This window comes from Vanessa atalanta, chromosome 8 (assembly GCF_905147765.1).
Source record: "Vanessa atalanta chromosome 8, ilVanAtal1.2, whole genome shotgun sequence".
In the NCBI taxonomy this organism is placed as follows: domain Eukaryota; kingdom Metazoa; phylum Arthropoda; class Insecta; order Lepidoptera; family Nymphalidae; genus Vanessa; species Vanessa atalanta.
In genome coordinates, this window is record NC_061878.1 from 10,908,503 (window position 1) to 10,933,833 (window position 25,331).

General features: G+C 31.8%; 1 protein-coding gene across 2 annotated transcripts in view; it reads left to right on the plus strand.

Moving 5' to 3' along the window:
* Positions 1-371: 371 nt before the first annotated feature.
* Positions 372-25,331, plus strand: part of LOC125065618 (thrombospondin type-1 domain-containing protein 7A-like) — a 76,296-nt gene continuing 51,336 nt past the window's right edge. For both annotated transcript variants that reach the window (XM_047673343.1, XM_047673344.1), the window contains exon 1: positions 372-567. The gene's annotated coding sequence lies outside the window, so the exon portion shown is untranslated. The remainder of the gene's footprint in view (positions 568-25,331) is intronic.

Below are 25,331 nucleotides of genomic sequence, written 5' to 3' on the forward strand. Positions count from 1 at the left end.
TGTCACAAAGGATGCTGTGAGTGATATATTTAGTTGAATGATTTTTTTTTAAATAATAACTATGAAACTAATATCGTTTTTAAATCAATGCTCTAACTTTAAATCCGTTTATGTAATTACAATAATAAAGCCGTTACATACATAAATAAACTATTAAATAATTCTAAATCATACAAATATTTGTTAAGGTAAAATAAAAGATAAAAGAGTAGTATTAGTTAGTAACAAAATATATCGGTTTTTGGAAAAAAACAATACATCAAATTGTTTTTTTTAGCACACCTCTTTCCTTAAACGTAGAACCTTTTCAGCTGAATGTTTCATAATCTTTGCACGGGGCGGCGCGGGGTGCAAAGCTTGGTCAGTGCCCCGCGCGCCGCGATCTCGGTTGATCGTGTCTGCTGAACACTGTTCTTTCTATTTATTATATTATACAATTTCAAGTATATTTTATTTCAATTTCTAATATTATCTAAAACATGCTTTAGATACATTTAACACCTGTAGCCGACTCTGTAGTAATGTGTAGCTTAGGTTAGGTGTTATTAACGAAGAAGCGATTTCAAGGTAAGGTCCTTTTTATATTTAGTTAGAAGATTAAGGAAAACCATCAAAATGATTGCTATTTTGGTATGGAACTTTACGAGATTTTTTTTTGTTAAATATTTTTGTATTAAGTACATCATCAAGTATGAAATATTTTTAAATGTCTTTACATATACATATTAATTGTATGTTATAAAACGTAATATATTTTGTTTCCTATATAAAATATGTAATTTTATGAAATGAATGGGGATTTTTTTTCAGTGTGGTAAATTATTTGTATTTATATATATAGAAATACAAATAATTTATTAAAATTTATAATTATAACATATTTTTGGCTATCACGAAGACATAAGTATCTCCTGCTGTCTAATACTATCTAGCATTTCCCAAGCGCCGAATAAGTACAAAAAATTATATATATATAATTATATATAATATATCTTCTTAACCGTGACATGTTTAATCGTTTAAATGTAAACAGATTTTATTGTTCTCACCGAACATTTAAAACGTAAAAAGATTGGGTTATTGATGAAAGACCATTTTTGCAATTTCGCGGTTACGAATGGCTCATTAAGCACCGATTCGATTATCTCGAATGGCGCGACGGCTGAGCATTCGACAATTAGCTTTGAAAAATATCCTCCATTAACTACAGCGGCAAGGAGGACAGAATATTTAAACAAAATTAACGTAAATAATTTAATAGACAATGACTTGATAACACTTCAAAAATGTATCTTGCCGAGTTAAAAGCCAATTTTTCTTATTTATAAGGTATACGTTTCTATGTTATATATACTAAAAACGTTTGTGCTTGAGTTTCGCCACATCCTACGATTTTTTTTATTACTCTACAAAATTGTAAACGATATCAATTTCGCTCTCGTTATTTAATAACATATATTATTGATTAAAAGATTAAATATTCCTCTTTGTATGTATGATGATGAATATATTCGTTCATTCATAAAATATTTCAAAGGACTACAATCGTGTACACATCCGTAGCAGCAATAAAGGCTTTGAAAAGAAACGGCTCATTAAGCACCGATTCGATTATCGCGCCTCTTGAGTTTTGCCAATTAACGATCAACGTCGTAACAAGAGAGCAAGGAAATTTCATTTAACTTTTCAATCAAAAATACGAATAATTCTTTAAAGATCGAGACGATTTAAGTAAATTGTTTAAGCAATGCTCTTTCAACTTTCACTTAGTGGGGAAGCGAAAAGAATCACGACGGCCATATTGTAATTATTTTTTAAATCTTGTTATATTTTATCCCAGAATAATTTACATTCTTATTTATACTTTTGGTGTAGACACCAAAAGTAGAAGAAAATATTATGATGCATGGATACAACGGACAGATTTATCACGACTATAATTCTTCAATTTCAATTACATCAAAATTAAAGAAAAATATAAACACGACGACGTCTTGACATCATTGTCTATTATTATTTATGGTAAAAATTACGACTAATGAACTAAATACTTCTTTTATGTTTTTAACTTAAGTTACAATACATATTTATAATTTTGCAAAATAAAGTTTTAATAAAATGGCCCATCACTGTTGCTGTCTATATTTTTCCTTTTACTTTCATCTTGATAACATAGTCTGTTTTTTTACGCCATTTTGTAACAAAACTATTGACAGTGTCATTTTGTGTGGCATCTTGCACTTTATTATTCTCCCTTTATCTGTGCCAATATTATCTCTATCGGAATTTGGATTTAGAAATTTATATTTATTGGTTCTTCAATAATTTACCTTAAATGTTAAATTTATTTTATTTATTAAAAGGCATTAAGCGTGTCCATATTTCTGAGCTAAATTTTATAACTAACTTGCGGTATTTTTTATGAATATATAGTAAAAGACTTAAGGTACAAATTAATTCAATATTAAGCAAGATTATTCTTTTGAAATTAAAATATACTTTATTCGAGTAGAATGTTAGTTACAAGGTTAATTTGAATGTTAAGGTACCTCCAGTATGGAATGTATATAATTTTAAAAAAATGTGTCACATTTTAATAACCGTATTGAATTGTGACGCATGCGTCATATGTCATTATGGAAGGCAATTTATAAAAGCATAACGTCATATAACTAGATCTACTCAAGGCTATTTTTGTGCTACAATGCCATTGAACGTACTACTGATTGATATCCAAAAAACATATACACATTTCTTATCAGTCTTAGGGAGTCTGCCCACTACACCGTCCCCTATCATGACCATGCTATGTACGTATCAGGAAATATTCTCACTGAAAATTATTGACGCTCCGTGCATGACCCGCGACAGTGCTGGTCTGTGACGGACCTGTCTAGTAAACATAGTCTTTTACTAATCACATAGTCTGACACTTTCCTAGCATGGTCATGGAATGAGATGGTGTTGTGGGCAGTCCTTAAAACGAATTCGCTCGTCACGTTATGTCATCATCTTTTAACAATTACTTATTGTATCTTATAATACTGGTAGCATACCCGAGCTTAAACAAATCGATTGAACGAACAATTATGCTGGTTAATTTATGGCCCGCATATAAATGTACCGAATCCAAAGTGGAATAACTGTGTGAGTCAGCAGTTATTCCAACAGCGAACGGCAATTTTTAGAATAGTTGTGTTCCATTTTAAATCGTCAGTGAGCAATTTAACTTATGGGTAATGAGACCCAGTAACAATGGTCATATCATCTGAGATTCAGGGTTGGCAGTGTATTGGCTGCTTAAAAAGTGGTGTATATCAAAATATAGTCCTATAGGTGACCATTATGTCTTCACAAAAAACAATTACGTTTAAATTCTGACCTAAAATCGGTATACCGGCCACCACCTGGTAAAAATTTAATCAGCTTAATGCATGATGGCCACACGTTCAATTAGTTATTCGATGATTGCGTTATAATTTTATTAATTATTATTACTGTAACTACATAATTACGTTACGAATTTGACGCTGATATATGCGTTTGTGCTTACATACAAAACATTAAAAATATGTATATACTGTAACAAATCAATGTAACTTCTTCCTGGCTTCTTACTGATCTTTACAATTTTTGATATCAGGGTATCTTTAAATATACAAAAACTATTTCAATAATGACTATTATATTATTTGTTATTAACTCAACTCTTAAAGATAATAATGATCTTGATAATGAGTTTCTTACCTTCTCAGCTTCTTTCGACGGTTCTTCTCAGCTATTAGATATCATTTATTTTCGAACAGCTCAGAATTTTTTGACAAACAATTAGCGCAATGCTTTGCGAATAATCTATTTTCTAATGATATATAATAAGAATATAATCTTTATAATCTAAGAATATAAAGATTTTAACGTAGAAAATATTTACTTAATATATTATATTTTGTTTATAGCAATTGATTTTATTTTATGTAACAGTAATAATAGTTACTTGTAATATAATGGACGCAAAATATTAGGCGCTATAATAATATAGCTCTTGCTGTAATTTTTATTGCAGTCACTGCAATAAAAATGACGTCTAATCTCTAACTGATTTTTTAATCAAATTTATTGAATTATACACCAACCCCAATATCAGTTTTGAATAAAAATATGCTTGAAATTTCATGTCCTCTATATTTTATCCGTTGCAAGATATTGCAAAGTTATAACAAAAAATATATTTAATTTTGTTTTGGTTTTCCGCAGGCTGTTACTAGTTTGTTTAGGTTTTCCGTTAGCAAACTACAAGACTATCATTGTTGATCATGTCTTTATTCCTTAGCGAGTTTACATTGGCTTAGTGATCCTTTTTTAACAAGCAATCTTTTACTCTGCGTTTTTGTGCACGCGTTTTTCATTCACTATTGTAATTTAAATCCAAACCATAATGAAATGTTCCTTTTGTTAATATTTAACGAAAACGTTAATTATCAAGCATTTTCAATAATGTAAATTGAGATAATAATGGTGTCCTCCTAACTTTCAGCCACGATGACCATTCCCCATAGAGACTCACTTACACTAAAGTGTAAATTAAGCATTACAAGACCAGACAAGTCGAAACGATATATTTGCTGGAAAAATATTAAGATTTAAAAAAAATATAGTATAATGATTTAAACGTGAATTTAATCAATCAAAACGGCTTCTTTTGTTTTTTGATATAACTTTGCAAATTATTTTTATATGTCAATCAAGCTTGTCTTCTTCAATATTACGAACCATGTTTAATAAAAAATATAATCAACTAGGACATCCTCTTATCCTTGAATCATCAAATGCTAAATGAACCGCCTTCTTAAATCTTGTAATCACAAATTGCTAACGAAGGCCTAAATGTCATAAAGATAAAAAGTAACGGGACGGTTCATAGATTATTATATAAAGAATTCGCTTCATACGCCAAAACCTAATACAAAATTTAACCAAAAGTTCAATATAAGAATATTCATTACATTACAATATTTTCAGATATATATCTGTAACTTAATTGATAATACGATACATGAGATATCAAGTGTATATAAATATGAACGATACTGGCCAACTTATTAAATATAAAATATACTACAACTTATTAATATGTACATTTGTGACTAGTATTTCCATATTAATAACAGTCATTATTGTAAAACATTATGAACAAATGACTGTTAGCACAACATACTCGTTTGTTGTTCATGGAAGAAAATTCAATTCGCGTATTTTCTTATTGGCAAGGTCGTTGTCTCGTGTTTATGTTGAGATTTAAAGCTTGATCCACTGCACTGCAGAATGCAGATTGCTTGATATACAAACGTACTCATACATATATCGTATTGCAGTATATAATTATACAGACATACAATTTGTTTAAAAATAAAGCACTTGTTTCTTTGTGTTCTTACTATATACTACTTTGAGATTAATGTTGTCTTAGATTTTTGCGATTATTACACATTGAAATAAAACTAGTTTTTAACGGATTTAATCGCGTATATTAATTATTTTAACATCCCGACGTTTCGAGCACTTTGCAGTGTTCGTGGTCACGGTCTGCCCGTGACCACGAACACTGCAAAGTGCTCGAATAGTTTTATTTCAATACTTTGAGATTTTTCTTAAATATTTCAGAAGAGCTATGTTACGCTACTCATAACATTATAAAAATATTTTAATTACCTGACATTTCTAACGAAACGCGCTAATATAATTGCAAAAATATTTATTTTATTATTTATATTTCATTTTATTTGTTTAAAGTATAAATACGTTCATTAATGTCAATATCTGAACTTGAATCAATTCCCCCCATGTAAAATTCAATCCAAATGTGAAAATTAATTTTACTTTCGGTAAATATATTGAATGCCTCTTAACGACACCATACCTCGCTTTTTATTTTGAGCAAGCCTGCCGCTCGCCTCTTCCGTCCGCTTCTAGTCGTCCGCGAGGAAAACTGTCCCTTAAGCACATATAGATCTATATATAATACAAAAGACTATCGGGGAAAGTTCAAGAAATGGAAGGAAATTTAACTTCTATACAGAAGTCAATGATATTGATTATGACTTCATACCAAAATTGCATTAAATTTAAATTAAATAAAATTAAAAAAATAAATATTGTAGTATTGTATTAACTGTTCTTAACTTATTGATGAATTAAATATCAATGTAAAAAATATTACAATCCAGTTCGGATAATAATTAACTTGAGTCCGAGAAAAATAACCAAAATAGGAATTCACCAGATTTTTTCAGTTATAATCGCTTATAAATTGAAGATAAGTTTAATTTATCAATAGCCCATTGATAATTAAATTCCTAAAATCTGTTATTATTTATAATCTTTCTAATTGTACCTTTGTTTTAACGCTTGTGTATATTTTTTTTTAAATATAGGAACAGAGATTTTTTGCTTTTCTCCTCGGATACTATCATACCCGCTAACGTCACAAACCGACTATGACGACTTCCGTGGTCGAGTAGTGTGTACGCCGGTTTTCATGGGTACGTCACTCCGAAGTCCCGGGTTCGATTTCCGGCCGAGTTGATGTAGAAAAAAATCATTAGTTTTCTATGTTGCCTTGGGTCTGGGTATTTGTGGTATGGTCGTTACTTCTGATTTTCCATAACACAAGTGCTTTAGCTACTTTGGGACTATTGGGATCAGAGTAATGTATGTGATGTTGTCCAATATTTATTTATATTTACTTAAAAACCAGTTATTGACTATATGTGATAGAATATTTATATTAAGGGTATTTTAAGTTTGAATGTATTCCTCGTATTGATGATTTATAAATAATAGACGTACGTTCAAACCTAATGAAAATAGGTTTGAACGCACTTGTGACCCGTTTATTTCTGAGGGCTTGATCGAAACGTGAACATTTTAGGAGATAAACATTGCACAGAGTACACAGGCGGGCATCAAACCCATTACCGACTAAGTGAATTACTGATGGATGCCGAGTAGCACGGGAGCTTTTACGAAGTTTGAAGCTGGGCTGGATTGAAATTTAATTTAATATCGTGCAAATTGACTTTTGTAATTTATAGTTTCAAATTTGTTCAATTACTTTGTTTTATTTAGGGATTTTAGGTATATTCTAATCTATTTTAGATTTTTTTCTAGACTACTAGTAATATTAACACTTTATGTCTTTTTATCATTATCATATGATTTTCGTGTCCACTATTTTATAACTTAGTTTTTAAACTTGTCCGTATAAAATGCTATGTAATTGCACTAGGGAATACTAACTTTACTTCGCACTCATTAGCCGAGTAAATATGTTGAATAGCAAACTGAAAACAACGAGAATATTTAAGCAATGTCCATAGGATATATAAATGTAGATCATTTAATTGTATGACTATTTTAAATTAACTTATGTTAAATACAAAGTAGAATTTGTAACAAAAAGACCTACTTTTAGTACGTCACTTAAAATATTTTGGAGTACGTACGGTACTAGTATAGCATACTCCAGAAATACTGGTAACAAGACCAGTAACTTACTACCCACTTTCTATAATACAACAGATTAATATACGTATTACTGTAAAGTTATAAAGAAGAAAGTTTGCTTCGTGTTCGGACTTACTAAAGTTAGAAGCTGCGTGCCAGTCATCAAATTCAAACCAATTCATCCTGACTAATATTATATAAGAAAGTGAGTTTGTTTGTTTGTTCGCTTTCACGTCTCACTGCTCAACCGATTATCATGAAATTTTGCATACACGTGTTAAAGAAAAGTATAAAAACCTGAAGGCACATAACGCTCTCCCTTATACATTGGAAACTAGTATACTATATTTAAATGTCCTTTTTTTAAGTAAAAAAATGGAGCAAGATTTATTTAATGGAAATTAATTAATTCTTGAATCTGATATCGCTAATTTGCCATGTAAGTGATATCTTGTACGAATTAAGATGGTATAATATCGATCACGATACGTTTGCAAAGCTATTTAACATAAGGCTTTTGTTGGTAAATATGTTTGAGATTAACCGATTACTATCAAAATTGCCTCAGTTACGTATTTTTCAGGATAAAGGTTTTTATATAATATACTTCGTTATAACTCACGGCTAGAAGGCGCTGTATCGCTTCAGCTTTAGCGTTCCACCAATCGCAATGACAATACACAGAGCGACAACGTCTGTAATACATACATGTATATACAAAAGTGTGGGTGTATGGATTGGATGTTTATTGCGCAACTAGTTTTCGTTTGCAACTTCCTTGTAATTCAAGACCCCTTATACCAAATATCAACAAAGTCGGGCCAAATGGCTTAGAAAACCGTGAAACAGAGCTACATTCTCATTTAGATTATTAGTATAGATTACTTCTTTTACGACTGAATGTATTATGAAACTTAGTAATAAATAGTTCCTACAAACTTTTAGCTACCCTCGTATTGGTGGGTCAAATATTACCTACAACTGAATTTAAACCAGTGCAATCCATAGCATTGAGCTGGTTTTTTTATACACTTTGGGTGCTGATGACAATACAATCTCGTGTAGTTTTTTTTTTTAATAATGAGCCCGAATCATTTACACTATATTATATAAAAAAATATATTATTATTATTTAAATAGTATCTATCTAGGTAAATATTTACTGTGCTAGCTTATTACCAAACACCGTAAACAGTGCCATACTAAAAGGAAATTTGTTTGACAGTTTTAATATTAAAAAAAAGTTAAATTAAATTGAAACAATTCTATTACGTCTTGCCTCATAATAGCCACCTGTTCCCGGTCATTGCTCTGCGTCCGCTAAAGGATCACAAGGGCCGCAATACTCAAATCCCCGGCAAGTACAGTACTCATACAACCAAGTACACTCCATAGTGAAGCTTTGCCCTTTCCACGCCCATTCATCGCATCTAGGCTGCCACTCGACCCGTCTCGCAAATTAGACCTCGACTAACTCAAACCCGTTGACAAATTAAAAACGTACTATTAAAATCTTGCCCTCGAAAAGATGGGTACGGAACCAGGAACATAATTAGGGGCTAAGCATTGTGACGAGCCCTCGTGGAGCGAGAGAGTCATTATATGTCTAGTTAACGAGTCTATTTCTGAACCTGTTATTTTTTGATACACGCTGTACTTCATTCGTATATCTTTAGCACACGAATAAGTATAACACGAACTGAGTGGATGAAAATGTTTTTAAAAACAATTCAAATGCTCTAAAGTTATCTACTTTCATAATATACTTAATATTCTATAATGTCTTTTATAAATTACAAAGTACATAATTTCGTAGAATTACATTAAAATCGACTTGCTGGAAACTCGTAACAATTGATTATCTGAGAACGAAACAACAAGTTATAATTGAATATTTAATTTCTAAGCAGCTCATTGGAATAAAGAAACCTTTTCGAGGAAATCATTATATTCTTCGATGGAAACTTCAATTTCAGTTTTAACTTCGTTTCATAAAGTCAAGGAAATAGTGAACTATATGATAAAATAAAGACTCTTCAGAAAAATTACTTGTTAGGTTGGATTATTTTTGCTGAATAGTATATAAAGTAGTAACAGTGATATAACAAACATAACTAGATGCTTACAACATTATAATTGGTTTATAATAATAAGTTATTACTACAAACGCAATTTGAAAAATGACCAGAATAAAAAGCAATTAAAAAAAGCTTATTCTGGTTTTGCATCGCTGGTGCTGTTGATTGATAATAAGCCTGTGTTACAGGTCACCAGACATCTCTCGACCGATATAAAATCAATAGCCTTTAATTAAGGTATTACTAAAAATAGTAACAAAAATGTGGTATATGTGTACAATTTATGAAAATTTTGGTTTTGACTATGAAACTTCATACGCAAATAAATACTCTTTGGTGATAACCAAAGTTTTAACAGAAATGATCAATGCAGTCCGTTTTTTAGAAACTTAAAACTCCATTCTAACCAAACTATTACAATTGCTCCATACAAAGCGAAATGTAAATGTGAACAATAAAAACATCCATTTTACGGTTAACATTCAGAATAAAAGCTTTTTGTTTGAAATGCGAGGTTTATTTACGGCGTAGACATTCCCTTTCCACTGCGAGCACCAAATGACATTGGCGCTTAGGCATTTAGGCTGACCATCCAGAGACACGTCCACAATGTTCACATAATATATTTCATTTTTATTCATTCTTGATATTTGCTATCTCCTTTATGCCTTAAGGACGTAGGCGGTGGTTTTGTAGAAATTATATAAGTGAAAGCGAGGTATAAAGAAATCATTCTTCGATAGGTTTCTTATCTGGTGGAAGAAATACCTTTTACCGGTCACAGAATAACTCAATTTTGGCGGCATATTACCCTACCCAACAATTTCAGTTTTTTTTTTTCTCAATTTATAGGAAAGGGCATAATTTTTTTTTTAATTATATTTATATATGTATTTGATTCCACCAAAACAATAATGTATCGATAAAGTTAGTCATACCTTATTAACAAAAGTTTTGCCTTTCGCCTCATTGAATTTATGAGAAACCATAAAACTTTCTAAGCTGTTATATCAATGTACTGTTGGTGAAAATGAGTAAGGGTTGAATAGAAGGGTTATAAATAATAAAGATTATTAATTTAATAGATAAAAAGATACAATTATGTTACCTGTCTGTTGATTTATAAAAGATAGATATTATATTATGTTATATGACTTTACTGTATACAAATCATATTGGAGAACAGAAAATACTTATATCTTATTAAAAAAATCTTATGAAACCATAAGCTATCATAATCGTTTTATATCCATTGCTATAGCAGTTTTTGAATGAATCCGGAAAAATAAACAAAACTTAACTCTCTATAATTAGTGTAATAAAATTTAATATTTGAAAATTAAACAGAATCGACTTGAGTATATATTTTGTAAATAATTTATCATTGCTTACTATTAAGGTATTGCCATTGCAGCGCCATCAATATCGAAGTGCACTGAACGATATGACGTAAAGCGCTCTCGGTATTGTCTACGCTTGACGTATGCGCGCCATTTTGCACAACCAACCAACGATAAACACATCTAAATGAACACGTTTATACTGACTGATTTTATAAAATTATTTTTTTGTAATGCTTTAAGTTTTTAGTACATAGTATAGTATAATGTGCTTGGCTTATTTTTATATTATATAAGAAGTTTAAAAATATGCAGGCGTGTAAAAATTTTCTAATGATAAACGGCCACCTTCGTTTAAAGATTTCCTATTTTCACCACTATGAGAATTACTAAACATTCCTGTCACCGTCAAGGCGTGATAAAACAATGAAAACTAAAATCTCACTTTTGTATGAAATTACACGGGCTTATTCGTCCTTTAAAGCAAAATCTAGTTTGAAGTTTAGTTGTTTAAAGTTAAAAACTGGAGACTGACATGTATCTGCCCAGACGGCTTTGCTAAGCTCCCTGTATAGAATTCGTGGTTAATTTCAAATAACTAATTTTTATTCAAATTTTAAATTGAATCATGTACATTTGATTATATTATTTTATTAAATAATTCTGATAATTTATTACTATTATGATATAACAGTTGTTGTGAAATGGGTCGCAGGTAGAAAGAAAAACACGTCTGCACTGTTCGACAGTTTAATTTAATGTGACACAAAGTAACCGAGCATCTTAACAATAATTGAGTGAGTGAAAGATTGAATGAATGTAAACATGTAATCAAATAACTAATTAATTATTTAGTATCTGTGGAGACTTGGATTTTTGTAATATTCCAACAACAGTAATCAATTTCGATTAGTACATAACTGTTTGTATATATGTATTTACTATTCATCATTAAACTCGAATTAGCCATTGCAATATCTGTATTTGTATTAAACAGACCGACTGGAGTAGTGAACACAACAATACGATATGTAGCGTTACCGCCATTGTCTACGGTTGACGGTCGCGCGCCATTTTGTACTAACGACCATAGACAAACCGAGCTGAACAAATACGTTGCCTGCCGATATAGCTTAATTGGCCGTTACTATATTGTCACCTCTATTTACAATTGATAAATCTATATTTTGAGGATGAATGACTTAAAAAATATATCCAATGACTTTGTAATAAAACGTTAATTTCGCAAAGCACAGTATATTTATCAGAGTCATTGCAGAAATAGGTTGAATTTTCAAGCCTTTAGAACTGAGAGACCCTTTGTTGCTCTACTGCTGGGTAAAAAATTCTTGGCCCTTTCGGCTAAGAGTGTTTGGAACTTACTCCACATGAATTTAGCGGTGCTTTCTCCGGGCTTAAACTCAGAATCCTCGGTTAATATTCACAACTTATAACCTCTAGACCATCACATCGGCTGGCGTATGTCCATCTTAACCCAAAGGCATATCATATATTTTAATCCCCGATCATTTTGGCTGTGTATGGTGAAACTTCTACGCGGAGCATTGACCCTTCCTTGATCCCGCTCTGTCACCCCTTTTTGGATTATGACTGTCGCATAAAAGAAGACTATAGGAATCGGCGTAATTGGCCCTTTAAGCATATTTTCTGCAGAGCATTGCCAACACATCTGCTCGCAGATCCGACTTCTGCTAATCCATTTAGAATTGGCGGATAGTGATACGGTATTAATCAGTCATCTCAACATGGTTTCTCGGTTCTCAACATAGGAGCACGGAATGACTGTTTTCTCTGTGAATAACGTTGATTTCATAAGCCATACCTGAAACAATTTACAACATACTAACATACTATATAATTCGTGTTCGTCCTGAAGCTAAAATATCGTTACAATTTGATATAATATCTAAAGCTCTCACTACTAAAGACTGAAGCAACTATATCACACATCGCACCGCTTGTAAATGTTTTATGATAAAATTGGCCAATTATTCGAAATTCTCATCTCCCCAGCTATAGAGTTAGACGAGTCTCATGTGGATAATTTATGCAAATACCGCGTGACACGACACAAAGGGAGCTCGCTGAACCTATTAACTTGAATAGTTCCCTTAATAGGATTTCCTTTACCCCGTAACTTTCAGGTAACCACTATAGAATTCTGGAATCTTGTCAAACTTTCCACTATGACATATTGTCTAAGGGTTTTGTATTGTATTATAGAGACCGTATAGAAAATATAAAGTATTTTTAAGAAGTTTCAGTACATTAACCTTAATGCTATTAAAGCATAAGGAGCTTTTATAATTGACCCGAAAGAGACGATTTGACTTATAATAATTTTATTTATTCAGAAATAAGTTATTTTTATATATTTTTTAAATAAGCCTGAAAGAAGCATCTTAAATCCTCTTTAATCTTATTGTATAAAATAACCTTAAAAAGCTATTCGTGTCTTACTTTTGTAACATTTACAAATTACAAGAACAATTTACAAGACAACCATAAAGGTCATTAAACTAAAAGTACGTAGTCATTTGTAAAAATGGAGAGCTCTTAGAATTGTTGTTTAAACTGGGTCTGTGTTAATGAAAACCGGATGAATCGTTATGAAATGATACGCGTTTTAAATCGGCACTTGATATCGGATCGATCGACGTTGTTACTCAGAGTCAACAGTGTGAAACAAAGTGCAAACACTATCATTCAGTGAGACGGGTAACTCGCGTGCTAGTTTAATCTGTTTACCGCGCTTTATGTCCACTGAACATGAAACTACAGATTACTTACAAACATTACTGGTATTGTATTTAAAAAATATACTATTTTACTATTATAAGTATTGAAACACTTGGATCTTAGAGTAATAGTGCAAAAGACTTCATTAAAAGTATAACACCTCACCATTTGCCTTCACTGGTGACAGGAGTTCGGCTGGTTCGTTTGCCCAGAAGATCGGAATTGCGATTCAACGGAGAAATGAGGCTAGCACTCTTGCCACCATTCCAGGCGATCATGATTTATACAGTAACTATTTTTCATTCATATCAGTATTATATTTATATATTTAAGGTCATAACGTTATTTTAAATATAATTGTATAATTAATAACATTGTTATCTATTCGATAATTTAGATTTCTCATTTACTTAGTAATTAATGTCATCTGCAAATTTGTTCAACGTATCTTCGCCCCTAATTAAGCATCTTAAGATGTAAGTATATCGCACCATTTATTAGAATGCATCTCTATTGCCTACCTTACAGCCTTACTGTACTTTGCCTAATACTTCGCTAGCGAATGTTTTAGTTAGGGAAATAGAGTTCTAATAATAGAGATCTGAAATATGGAATTTATTTTTTATTTATGTCAGATTTGAAATTCACTTTACAACACTAGACCGTCTGGAAGTATAAGAATAAGCATTTTTATACTTCCAGACGGTCTAGTGTTGTAAAGTGAATTTCAAATCTGACATAACTTTGATTTGACAGCTTTGACATTATGGAGTGATTTGCCCTTTTAAAATTTAGACTAACCATCCGTCATAAATAGAATATTCGACAGTAAATGTATTTTTTTAACTGTGGTTTTGAACAGAACACTTCTTAACCGATAATTGAGAGTTCAAACCCGGGCACTTAATTTTCATGTGCTCAATTTGTGTTTATAGTTCATCTCATGCTCGATAATAAATAAAAACTTTGTGATGAAACCTGCGAAAATATTTTAAGCAGCACAAACTGCAATTTCATATTAATATTATTATAAGTCTCCAAATTCTAAGCGAATCACTTTAAAGATATAATTGGTTAAGTAAATTCTTAGTAATGTGATTTTTTTATTAAAGAAAAATTCACACAACCTTCTTTGTTAATTAAAATATATTTAATCTCTTGAATCAAAGAAAGCTTTCATTGTGTCATTGTCTCTACAAAACAACTGTACAACGGGCGTTTGCAATTCACTCGCATTGTGTGAGCGACTGCCTCGTTTAAAGAAACAACTCAACATTGTGAGAATTTAAGGCCCGAACTTCACTCGTGTTTATTTCCAACTCTGTAGTTCCACTTTGTTTGAAAAGATAATAACCAAACGGGCACCTATTCTGTAACCGCTATAATCGTGAAACTCGACGCTCTGAAACACCCCCGTTCTCACACGGAGCATTGTTTCGCCAACATTGCGTTGAAGTGGAGTCGAGGATCATCGAAAACTGCCGACTTCATTATCAGGAATTTTGCCCCACTGAATCTTCGAGACGCACTCACAGCGCACGTTTCACTTCGGTACTCCGAACTGAATACTGATTGAGGGATATTAAAATTTTGTGGTAAAATTGAAGTCAGCGCGATGCACAGAGTTATTGAATTTCATTCAATATGTGCTCGAGTAACGGCTTGTAAGAGATGAGAGAAGTTATCGGGAACACGAGGTTAAGTGTGTTTTTATTTGGGTTTGACTCAATTTTAAATAAAATAATCTTTATCGATGATACGCCTAAATATTTGGCATAGAAAAAAATTGTTAGTATTTTTTTTATATAATGTTTTAAAAACCCATTTAGATTAGATTTTGATCATTACCATTATAAGGACGTATTTAATTAATCGGACAAAAAATATGTTTTAAAACAAGTATAATCTAAACGCAAGAATACGTAACAATAAAGTACACAACACAAATACAACACACTTTACATCCTTAACATATTATCCATTGAAACTATTTTAACTTAGTTGCTAACTCTGTGTAAATCTGCCCAACTTTTAGATTGGAACCCAAATATCTATTATGATTAATGTACTTCCGAAGTTTGGGATAGAGCTTGCCTTTATACATAGGTTATAGGTATTATAAGCCATTGTCCGGGATTGAGGTTGATATTGGACCAACATTGGAACCAACTACGAACATGCGGGTTGGAACAATATACCACGCTCCAGTTGCTCCGATAATGAACACGATATTAAATTAACTTTCTTTGTTTGCAATATGCGTATTCATTAGCAAAATTAAAATGTTGTAGTAAATATGTGTGCTGTTCGAAATTCATAACATATGCTTCGTAACTTTATATAGTATGACTGCACTGGACATTGTATGTGTAAACTGCAAGTCAAAGAGAACATAATTACTATGTTTTATAAAAGTAATGAATGCAATTTTTTATTTATTTTACATATGCGAACTAAATAGTAAAACTCTTTTCTGACTTCACACAGTAAAAGATAGAATCGTAGATAAAAACGATAAATACAATACCGTCAACAATGCCCTCAGGATATAAAAAGAGCTCATGGAACGCACGGAAAATATATTGAAGGAACAATAGCATCATTTTTGAATACATCAGTAATTAATAATAATTAAAATGATACCACTTTTTTCATTTTAAATCGATTTTGATTTTGTAGTCGCTTTTGTTGCTTCACTATACTTACCGTGCGCTCCATCTGCCTTTTGTTTTATAATCTAAAATTATGCCAAGCATATTATTTGCGCTTGTGCTCAGTTGTAATGGATCTGACTCTTCTTTATCTTTTAGAAGACTTCTAAAAATGAGGCTTTATATATATGAGGGAAATGTTTTTCTTATTTAAATATTATTTTTTATATTATAGGTTTAATCTATTGACATTATTAAAAGTTTATTCAATTAAGGATGCTCCCATGTACAATTTTTCAGAAAAATATTTAAATATATCTTTGTTAAACCAACATACGCCTAATTTGATTAAAACAATAAATTATACTACATGACAGTATTCTTTTCTGAAACTCTGAACTTTATGTAAATTGGATTAGAAGTTTCTGCGCGAAACTGAAAAAAGTGGTTGACATAGTGGAATATTTTATAAGATAACTTTTGTTTATTTATAAACACGGAGACCGACTTCAATTCGGTAGATTCTTATTCGTTTATTTCCGCAAATTTCTAACAAGCTAACTAAGCTGGGAGAGTTCGTTATTCAGTTCTATTTAAATACACTGCTTCGTCACTTTTTTACTTCGAAATGTAATTTACAAATAAATACACATATATTTCAGACTACGTACTTAATTACAATTTTAACAGTACTCGCCTGGGAATTATTTTATATTTTGTTTTTAAAAATCATACTTATTATACTCGAATATACATAACAGTACTGTATTACATACATAATATATAGTTCTACTTTCTTTCCTAATCCTGTTTACGAATAATAAAATTACGAATAGTTTCACATAGATTTGTTTCCATTTTGTCATCAGTTATTTAATATGAGAAAGAAAAGACAAAACTTTGTGAAAATATGCAACCGCTATACAATAAAGATTAGTAACGCGCAAGTAAGCGTAACGTGAACCGTATCCAAAAAGACACAAATATAGATAACGTAGCAGACAAGATTGTTACGTCAGCCGTAGGTATAGAAACCAATGGGGTTCGGTCGTAACTTGATATAGCAAAAGTTAATAATATTACTATGTTACTTAATAACTCCTTACAGATTAATTTATATTTATTATTATTTTTCATCATTATTATTAAGTACCACCACATTTTTCAAGTAATACGTAATTTAGATATTCTAGTTTGTGTTTTTACACACATATATATTAAAAAATCATAAATGTTATCAATTTAGTGCATGATGTGGTTTCCTTTAAACGTACAGGATACATTTAAACATTATCAATTAAGCTCGTACTTTCAAAATCCTCACCAAAGGACTGCAGACCACGAGTTTTGCGGCTCCAATCCCCGATCAGACCAACAAAAGGATATTGGGTTTTAGCTCGGGAGTGTTTACACCCTCGTGCCACGGCGAGCACATTGACCAAGCGCTTGAGTTCTCACTGCTCGTGACGGATTGCCGCTCCGTTGGATTATGTGAGCATTTTGATAACAAAAAAAATGCACATGTATTTGCGTACTAACTTATTATAGACTTTGGGTTAGTCTTTGTTGCAAATGTTTGCCGTGATCGAAATAGAATCGGTCGGATAAATAACTATTTCTTAGCGAGAAATATATATTTTCGAATCTATGAAAGGGAAATGGAAAAGCTATATTTTAATTACTTTTTTTGTCGTATATAAGACAATTGTCTAAAATAGGAACGATATACGACCATACTAACTTATAATAAATTTCGCCCCATTGTTAGCATAATGAGAAGTCTAGAAATACGATCATTTAGCAAAATGGCATTTCATTAATTACGAACCGCATTGGGGGGGGGGGGGCGACTTAACAAGCGAATTTAATTAAAGGCAAACAATTCGCGACAATGCTCTGTGTCGCGACCATCCTCATTGAAAAGTCAACTTAATTCTCTATTACTCTCCGTCTATCACTTTACAGTTTTTACTTTTCCAGATGGAAAATCCAGCCAGTTTACGCGCAATGCTCTTATCCAATTTGGAAATGGTTGGCCTTTACCTGACAGTTACGGTCTTTTTCGTTTTATCTTCACGTCAACTGTTTTGATGCGAATGAATTTAAAACCATATTGTTGCTATTGATTATATTTTCCCTATTTATCGATTGGCCTAAAATAATAATTAACCATGAACCGCTTCCTTTCTTATTATTCCACTTTAATAGATTAGTTACCAGTTTCGTAATCTAATTTATGTGTTATATCATTCATCACAGAAATAAATTTTACTTTTGTTTTTAATACTATTTAACTCATAAAAGTTTAAGTCATTAATTATTATTATAAGCAAACTTCTGAAACCTCATTAATACTACGTCCAACGTAATCGAAAACGACTTAAGTTGACAAACTAAAAGGTTATGATGATAATATGAGTAATTAAGTGACCTTTGATATTACAATATAACCTTTATCACACTGGTAATTATTACTTCTTTAAGTCTCATTGTACTGGCTTATAATGTCGTCTGCTTTGATAGAGCAGCTCAACTCAAATGTGCATTTGTTGCACCATAGAACATTTTTTTAAGCGAGTATTTTCTTCCACCAACCTATTTTTCCTTGAAACTTGTCGTGGACAATTAACCGTCGTAGATACGTATTTTTTCAACCGGTTGTTAAATTCGATTGCAATTCTTACAGACACAAAGTCACATAAACCATATTCAAATTGAAAATAACATGATTGCATAATTGTAACACAGCGTTGCTATCGTAATTAGCGTTTTGTATTGTGCATTGTTTTTTTTTTACCAATAATCAATAATCCAACGGCTTTCTGCAGTACAGACAAAGAAATATAACAATAAGACTAAGAAATATTAAAATTAATTCAAAATTGTTGTAAAATAATAAACAACTTTATATATTTGTATTATTGTACAACAGTAAAAATGTACTAGTAATTTCAGAGGGACTAAAACATAATTTAAAAAAGAGTATATTGTATAGTAAAATATATTATAAGTACCTTGGAAACCAAAAAAGTCGTCACGCCTTTAATGTATAGACATATGTAGCTACTGGTATATATAAAACCTATTGTGAAACGAGTGATCAGCCTAATGTGAACAAAAAAGCGTCCATTGAAAATTGCTTTTCCATATACACATACAGTACCGCCAGAACTGCTACTATCGACTAGTTTAATAATCCAACGCTTATAAAACATACCTACCCTTCCAGTTGGGAGTTGCTAATGGAAATTTAATTAAACTTAAGCTGATAGGGTGCCAAACGATGACATTAGTGCCGCCGACATTTTGTTATCATGCTAAATGTTGAATTATTGTGGATTTAAACTTTATAAATTCAACTATAATCTTTTTCACATAGTGTTGGCATGACGACGAATGCCTTTGGAAGTTTCTATATATGTGATGTGATATTTAAATGATTTTGTATTTTGTATTGAAATACTTATTAATTATAATTACATTATAACAACTTACTGTGTCAATATCTGAACAACTGTCCATTGCTGCCTGAATTGTACATATCCAGGTTATACAAAGATTTATACAGGTTTATATACAGACAGATATTGAATACACATTTTTATTACCTTTTATGTTTTGGAAGTTAGAATTTAAAACAATATGTGTAAAATAAAAATATAAAATACATTAATAAAAACGACCTTATTTAAAATCTGATTCATTTGCTGTAAAATTTTTGATAATTGATTCTGTGAAAGACAAGAGAGTAATTTAATAAATTAATAATTAACGTAACCACCTATGTTAAGAAGTTTATATAATTACTTGTCTATATATATAATAACAATTAAAATCATATAATATTGTAAAAAATACACAATATATTTTATATACATCGTTTCTAATAAATAATATTAGGTATTTTAAGTAGGAGGAAGAAATTAGAGTAGAGATGTTTAAAAAAGAAATGGGTACGAAAATAAACATAAGAGCGTACGAATAGAAGAATAATAAATATTATGAAACATTGTTATTAAAACAATTCCACCTACACCTTGTTTATCACTCGCTTAATTAGAAAGATTAATCCATTGTCTTCCACGATACGACCTATCGGCTGTACCCTCGTCATGGTTAATAACTGCTCGAGTTTCATACTTATAGACTCTACAAACAGATCAACGATGTTATTAAAGAATCTCGCAATTATGAATTAAAAATCTTTAATATGTCTCTACTTCTAATATTTCATTGTAATTAATCATTAACTTGAGTTGGTCGGTAATGAGGATTGTTTTTTTGATTAATCGTTAACATTTTCGTTTTAATCAAGATTTGAAATAAGAATTCAGTGAAATGATTTTTTTTCGGCGGATTTATCCAGCAATGAATGTCTACCAGCTATCAGTATGATGAGGGTGAATGATGATTGTTTTCGAAATTACTATGAATTTATTAAATTCAATTTCGTCGTTCATTCATCATTCTTTGATTGTAAAGTTTAATATCAACGTAATCATTTATTGCAGTGATTATATTCAGAGAACGATTACCTTTTCGCATAGGGTGGTATAACGTCAACAAGGCCTAATTCAAGAGCGTCTTAATTAAAACCGCTTTTTAAGTTTCAAAGTTAAACGAATTTAACGGCAACTCAAAACGATCTGTTACAGATGCTATAAGGGTTAATAACTATTTATGTGCTCGCTATTCCAGCTTCACACAGGTAAAATAAGGGTCTAATTTTATTAAGACTTCTATCCATTTATATTAAGAGAATATACAAAGAAAAAATATTGGTTGTGGACCAAAACTTTCACTTGTGTACGTAGAACACCTGAGCATTTTTAATTACAATCAATAGTAAATAAACGCATATAGGACAGTAACACAATAATTATTTTTTATTTCTTAACAGAATTCAAACTTGGAAAAAATTATTGTAGTTGCAATTATATAAAACGCGGAGAGAATAAAATGCTCATACTCGTATATGAAATAAAAACAAGAGACTTTAAATTATTATTTATGTTTGTCTGTAATGACATATAAAAAAAATCATGAAGTGAACAGTTTTCATAAAGCACTCTTTTACACTCTATCTACGAAGGTAATGAGGTCGTTGAACCGAGTTTTGTATTTCAACTCGTTATAAAACAAGACTCGGGTTCGACGTCCTCTTCTCTCTGCCTTTTTAATAAAATATTTATTCACACAAAAGTGAAAATCCCTTTTGTTATTATTTCATATCTATCATTCTAAAATTAAATGAATTATAAATTTGTGAGAAATATAAAGATTAAAATTTAATAGTTTATTTAAATTTTACGTCAGTACTGTTGAGCTTTATTTGTTGCATAAACAGATTCAATGCTTCTGTACACCAACACAATCGTTGCATAGTTTAATAGAGAAGCCTGTTAACTATGACAATTTAATATAGATGACGTCTTCGCTTATCACTTATGGAACATTGCACGAGTTAAATCGTAAATTCGCTCGACATTAGTGTTATTACCGGGTGCAGATGTGAAATGATATTCATTTATAATATCCTCAACAAGTTTTACTAACTCTAATGTAGAGCCGAGTGGTCCAGTAGATAAAATTCAAGGATATTAACCGAAGAACGAGGGCTAAAGTCTGTAAGCCACTTGAACCACTAACATTTGAAGTATTTAAAAAGGGTGAAGCTATCGATAAGCGTGGAGAGTCGTTGGCCGTCAGCCTCGATATCTCCAAGGCTTTCGACAGAGTCTGGCACAGAAGTCTTCTCTCCAAGCTGCCGGCATACGGTCTGCCGGTTCAGCTCTGCACCTGGATTGCTAGCTTCCTACACAAGCGCAGCCTTCGCGTTCTAGTTGATGGTTGCGCTTCAAAATCCCATGTAGTGAATGCTGGAGTCCCCCAGGGGTCTGTGATATCCCCCACGCTCTTTCTTCTGCATATCAATGATATGCTCTCTCTCGGGAACATACATTGCTATGCAGATGACAGTACAGTGCACGGGGGATACCACGGACGCGCAGCGGCTGGACGGGCGGAAACTGAGGAGAGACGGAGGGATCTTGTTGTTGAGCTCGATAGGACGTTAGGACTCATCGCCAAATGGGGCTCTGACAATCTTGTTGAGTTTAACGCCAAGAAAACACAGGTGTGCGCTCTCACAGCGAAAAAGTCACCATTTTCCCCTCCTCCTTCCCTCTGTGGCACCACGCTGGAGATACATAGCAAAGTGGCCATACTGGGAATCGACGTTCGGTGCGACCTCAATCCAAGGGATCACATCGAGGCTGTTATAAAAACAGCCTCACGTAAACTCGGAGTCCTGAACAAGGTGCGGCGTTTTTTCACGCCTGCTCAACTGCTCCTGCTGTATAAAACACAGGTACGGTCCTGCGTTGAATATTGCTCGCACCTCTGGGATGGCTCCGCTAAGTACCTACTGGAGGCCTTGGATCGGTTGCAGCGACGTGCGGTTCGCATTATTGGCGATGTAAAGGTCACCAACACCCTCGAGCCTTTACAATTGCGTCGAGAGATAGCGGCACTCAGCGCTTTCTATCGAATGTGTCACGGCGAGTGCTCAGAGGAACTATTCTCCCTTATTCCTGCTTCCCCTTTCCTTCACAAGTCCACGCGTGCTGGTTCTCGATGTCACCGCCTAACTGTGACATCAATTCCATCGCGTACAAAGAAATTTGGCAACTCTTTTCTTTGTCGCACTTCCAAAACATGGAATTCTTTACCAGCGCACGTATTCCCCTCCTCTTATGACCTGGGTTCCTTCAAGCGAGGCGTGAAGAGGCATCTTGCGGGCCGGCAAGGCGGGGGCGGCTAGAGCAGATCACCTTTCCCAACTGCACTAGCCGTCGTCGCGTTTGGACTCTGCTACCACTTACCATCAGGTGGAGCAGAGTCATTTGCCCTCCCGGGCAATAAAAAAAAAAAAAAAAAAAAAATTGTATTTATAATTATTCACCTCATGCTCGGTGATAAAGGAGAAAATCGTGAGGAAATTTCATATGTCGGTTGAAATAAATATGTCAATCAAAAGAAGAACAACGCGGTACAGAAGAATACTAGCAACATTTACCCTTTCAATCACTATTTCGAATATCTAGTCGAAAAATGAACCGGCTTTTCTGTCCCCGTTTGAGGCTATGTATAAGTAAGGTGTTTTATGTTTTATAATTTAACTTCTTTATTCCAAGGTTCAATTGTTTCTGCTCAAAAATGAATAAGATTATTATATAATAAAATATAAAGAAATGCTGCTAGCATTTTTGCCACCATTCCACGCGGTCATGATTTATACAATAACTTTTTTTAGCTCATGTTTGTATATTGTTGACTTGATGTTAATAATTTTAAAATTATTGTTTTAATTATAATTATTGTTTCTAGATAATTTTGAATTTAAGACTAAAGACGTGTTTCTTGCTTCCAAAATTAATTTTAATTGTAATTAAGTGGAAAAATGTTTTATTCATCTATCACATATTGTTTTACCAAATATACTTGTGGCTTCACGAGTAAAAATAAATTACAAAGTCGTCAGTAATGCCAAACTTCATCGTTTCCTCTCAAAATATTCTAAGAAATTTATTATTTTAATAAAAAAAAACTTGTTCAGCTTAATAACCATTGTGACGATTCCAAATATTCGTTTTATACAAATATGTGGTTTCCAGTCAAAGGATGTTCGACTGAACACAGTTGATAGCGAGGACAAAAATTTGATGAAAAGGCCGCTCGTTGGAATTTGGCATTGATAAAACTTTCAACAAAACATTGTAAATACATATAATGTTTTATTGAAAGCTATATTAATAGCTCTAAGGCTTAGTTTTTGTATTTAGTATTTTTTTTTATTTAAATTATTTATTTATTTGGTTTATTTAATATATTATATATTAAAGTTTGGCCTGTATATTTCCAGCAACTTGAGTTAAGTGTTAAATGTTTATAATAAATTTCAAAGAAATCAACATTAAAATTGTAAGGGTGGGTTAGTATTTATTACAGTGACAATGTCAACGAACGGCGATGTCTGCACTAACCATCCAATCTACCTCCTACTTTAAATAATACATACAAATATATACATTAAGTTAGCAAGTTAATACCTTGTCCAAGTTAAAGCAAGTGCTTTCACCAGTTTTTACTACATTTTAAGTAAATAACAAAAGTAACATAAGCACTATATTTTCAAGCTTAGAAGTTTATTGTGACTTGATAAATTGCATCAGTTATAAAGGATTAACTCTTTATAACTCAACATCTTAATTAAATATTTGAACCACATAGCTTGACTCTTTTTACACCCATTCTAATTCATAAAGACACTTGCATTGAGATAAAATGTGTCGTGCTATATAAAAGGCGTTTCGTGTGTAGCGGCTCGTCTTTCAAAGGCGCGTGCCGAGAATCGTGTAACTTTAAAGGAACTCGAAGAATTTACTTGATAAATTAATTTCTTTAAAATGTTTCTATATTTCAACCGTCTAATATTTTATTTAATAAGGGCTATTTTTTGAACAATATATAATATTAAAATGCATGTAATTCAATCGTAATTTTTTTGTTATAAATAAATAAATAGCTATATATTTGTTGGGATATAGAAGAGTTTTCAACACATTCACAAGAATGAGCTATATTTTTTTTTATAACTTAAAGAGGTCGACTATTTGTTAGTTATAAATAAATCATTAATCTCCATTCGAACAGTACATAAGCTGCAAACTTATCAACACGCAATTACTACTTTTAAAAAAAATAGCCATTAATTTAATCATAATTTATTACATTTATTTACTTTTATTTCATACAAATTTCTTAATGTCATACATCACAGATGGTGGCGATACTATATTACTTTTTTAAAAATCAACGTTTATAACGTAGAACAACTTAAATAAACCATTATAATTCCCTTCCAGACTTTGTGAAACTTCCTCTCTAAGCTTAGGTCGGAGTCAAGAACATAAATTCTAGTTTCTAAGACGTGACAC